Source organism: Dipodomys merriami, unplaced genomic scaffold (genome assembly GCF_024711535.1).
Source record: "Dipodomys merriami isolate MVZ:Mamm:240054 unplaced genomic scaffold, mDipMer1.0.p SCAF_2, whole genome shotgun sequence".
Lineage (NCBI taxonomy): Eukaryota > Metazoa > Chordata > Mammalia > Rodentia > Heteromyidae > Dipodomys > Dipodomys merriami.
In genome coordinates this window covers 117,770,580-117,774,776 of record NW_027203381.1, presented here as the reverse complement: position 1 = coordinate 117,774,776, position 4,197 = coordinate 117,770,580, and positions in this window count along the sequence as shown.

Sequence of the window (4,197 nt, the reverse complement as noted above, 5' to 3'; positions counted from 1 at the left end):
TTAGGATAACACTGAATGAGCTTCTTGGAACGTAGCCGAGTTTTCCTGGGGAGGGAATTCTTCCTTGCACAAACCACCACATCCTTTGTGCCTTTGTATCTTGGTTCATTCCATATTGCAGAGAGCTGCAGCCACCCCAGTCTCCCCTTCCCCTCTCCTCCCCCACCACAAGATCCGGCCTCCCTCCCCCTTCCCAGCCAGATCCCCCTTGGAATTCACAGAATGGTTGTTCCTTATGACACAGATGACACAGAACAGCAGTACCCTTGGCACACCAACCTGCAGGCATGAGCCACCTCCGTGCACAATGGAGGGTCACAAATCAAGGGACCTCACTCTGCCCAAGTGTATCAGATCTCGCGGATGATTTCCAGAACACAAAGAGGGCCGAGTTGACCAGTTCTGATCATCCGGTACCTTCTTGTTTGGCTGGAGATTTCATAGCCATCGTACTTTCCAAAGATTCCTCTAGAATCTGACAACTTGTTGGGAGAGGAAACAGCCTTTGACCTATTTCCTTTGTTAGTCAAAGTCGAATTATCTTCCAGTGCAATTGTTCTTAATATTTTTTTAAAATTTTCAGTGGAGTAAGTCCTATTTTATTTTTAAATAAGTTTATTGTGATGATAAATGTGGTATACAGAGGGATTACGATTATATGAGTTCAGTGATGAGTACATTTCCTTTCGTACAATGTCCTCTGTTCCCTAACTCTCCTAAATTTTTAAGTTCAGCCATGAATTTATCCTGTATGCCTGAGCTATGACTCAAGAGGACTAATTCACTAGCCAGAATTTTGATAAATGCCCCTCCCTGGTAATTCAGAGGCAAGGAGTGTTTAGCACGTCTAAGATGTCTCATTGATTCCTGGTACGGCCTACAGACCCCTGGACAGTAAGTATTGTTCCCTTCTCAAAACAGCTCTCCTGTCTTGGCCATATGCTATGTTCTGGACGAAGGAGACAGAGTAACCTCACCTCACTCTGTCTTCTATTTCTTTCTCATCTGCTGATTGGGGGGGGGGATCCCCTCGTGTTTCTCAGGGGCTAATCACCTTCATATACAATGGTGGGTTAATTCCAAAAAAAGAAAAAAATCAGCATGAAACTGTCACTCAAGAACATGAGTATATGAATCAGATGTGAAACTGCACACTGGAAGTCTGACTCACACATCCCTTTAGTCTCAAAAGGTCAGGCACATTTCAAAGGAAGGACCCCATCTTTCCTCTGCATGTCCTCTTCCACTCACCAAGAATATTGTCTATTTCCCAGGAATTGGAGGATGAATACAGGAGAAAGTGGGCTTGGAAAGTAAGAAGAGTTGAATTACGCAAGCAGAAGTGTGAGCACATACCAGCTGTGAGTCCCAGAGCTCATCGGCCAGGATGCCAGGGCCACTGTCCCCAGCAGGAGCAACGGGGCCCTGTTGGGCACCCATTCCCAACCTTCACCCCTGAGAAAGGACATCAGTTATTTGATTTTCCTTTCAAGAAGTGGATGGAGCACTCTAGATTCAGTCCCTTCTTTCCCATGGAATTAGCACCCCCTAGTGGCCAAGAGGACCTTCCCTCCCAGTGGAAGAGTCTGACCTGTGAGTTAGGGTTTTCCAGGTGCGCCCCCTGTGGACTGTGAGGTCACTGAGAACGGAGCCCCGAGGATGTAACTACTGATCATACTATGTGCCAAGCACTTCTCACAGATGGTCCTACGAAGAACTTAAAATTGTGCAGGAGAGTTTCTGTCTGTTGCCCAACTGTGCCTCCGTTGAAGAACATTGAGTTTCGGGTATTTTCCCATAGCCACGCGGCTGGTAACTGAGGAATCCAAGACACGAGCAAAGCACACGCCACTGCCAGCATTCTGTGGACGCAACCAGACAGGGAGGACCAAGGAAGGACCTGGAGGTCGCTGTGCACGGTAGGACCCAGGGCCCCCCATACAGCAGGAGGGAAGGACGGGCCTGCTCCCCTAGATCTCTGCAGGTGCCCCTTGGCCAAACTGGACACAGCTGTCAGGTGTTTCCCTTTTGCCAAGGCTCCTGAAGCCTGACTTTTCTGAGAAGGGCTGTGGCTCACACAGGTAGCTTGGGCAGATGGGACTCCCCGGACTCAGTTTCTGCTCGGGACAATACTTATGACAAGATTTTATTTATAAAACCTACCAACTTATTTGTATCAATCCTTCTAAAACTAACAAAATTCCACCCACAGGCTGATCTTTCTCTTCTTTTCCTGTCAGCCCAACAAGCTCCCTTCCCATCACTTAGCGCGCCCCTTCCCCTCTCCACAGCTTGGCATGCTCCCTTCCTAGGCAACACTAGGCCCACTTCGTAAAGGCAATAAATAATCAGCCTCCAGCCCCCTTCACCTTGGGATGGCTCTTCTCTGGGGCAGTTACCCCCAAGAAGGCAACAGGAGCCCCTTGGTGTGACCTTCAGGTCTGGGCAGCTGCAGGACCCTTATCTGCTATTTGAGCAGCATGCATCAATCCTAGTCTGCCATGATGAAGCCCCTGGCCCACATGCCCACACTGGGGTCTCCACCTCCTCGCCCCTTCTAGCCCCTCCTAGACCTCCTAGGTTATACAGGTCACCCCAGACAATAGCTGGCGCTGCTTCTCACTTCTCCCTTGTGAGAAGGACTCTTGCTGGCCCCTTTCGCAGCAATAAGCCTTTTCTTTGTTTTTGTACCTGGATGTCTGCATGGTTCTCTGGTGAAGCCTAATATACTCTAACCTTCCTTTCCAGATTTCTGTATCAAGCTACTCTCCACACCCAGGCACAACAGCCCTTTATGGTCCATGTCTACATGGAAATCGGTTTTCATACAGGAACAATGCACCCCTCCATCCTGAGGACAGGAGGGGTGTAGGAGGCCCCCTGTTGTTAGTCGGAAGCCCCTGGGGCATCTCAGACAGGGGACTGCACTCAACTGCCTGAGAGAAGATGGGAGGACCACGCTCTCTCCAGTCAGGTGGAGAGAGAAGACGACGTGGCTACCCAGGCTTCCAGTGGAAGAAGTAGAACCAAATGCTGCTTGTGTGAAGCCCTGAGATCTTTACCTAGAGTCCCCGTCAACCTCCTTTCATGAGAAAGTTTAATTGCAGAAAAGATCCTGGAAACCAGGCCAGCTTCACTTCACGTTCATGAGACTGGCATGTTTTTAAATTTGTTTTATTATCTTAAGTAGTTGTGCAGGGGATTTCAATTCCATGTAATAAGTTATGAGCACAAAGCATCTTGGTCAGTGTCACCCTTTCCATCACCCCCTCCCCCACCATGTCTCCCAACTATACTCCCCCCCCCAAAAAAAAACCACCTTGATCCATTTTCACATCTGTTACTGAATATTTTAGACCAGCATGTTTGAGGGCGTGACAGGCTCGGCCCTGCCTGTACCCCCAGCAGACAGTGTGTCACCCCAGGCGTAAGGAGGCTGCTGCTCCATTCCCTGAGCAGCCACAGGTGGCACCAGCTGGGGAAGATGGAGAGAAATTGCCCAGGCTCCTGCGGCCTGCAGGAGGGCCGTGGCATCGACACACACACACACACACACACACACACACACACACACACACACACACACACACACACCAGCTTCCAAAGCCACGCCTGGCGATCAGACAAGCCAGAGCAACCAAGGCTTACGGTTGAAGGAGACAACGCATCAGCTCTGCAGTAGGCAAATCTGCGATGGAAGAAGCCTTTCGTCTTGGTACTATTACTAGAAAGTCCAGGGGCTGTTGGAATATTTGAGGTGGCAGATCGAACCCCATAACTGAATACTGCGCACAGGCAGAATTACTGGAGATGGGGTAGCGTTGGAAGTTTCTTGGGCTACTGGGGTGTCGCATAGGAATGGGGACACCAACTCAAGAGGCACAGCATACTCTGCAGAAGAACACTACTGACAGAAAACCAAGTAAGGCAGCACACCGGGTGGGAAATCCACCCAGGTTTTATCCCTAATGTGTTACTACTGCCCTTTGTTCTGATTGGTCGGAACAAAGGTTGACAATCTTGCACTATTGGCTAGTTTGAAAGAGGTTAAAATTTTGTGCAAGCAATCAACCCAAACCCTGGATACCTAGGCAAGACTTATCAAAAACTAATTCTTACTCAGGTGGCACTCTACCACTTTTAGACCAGGCCTCCAAACTCTAGAAAAGCAATTCTTCTACCAGAACATGGCTTAAT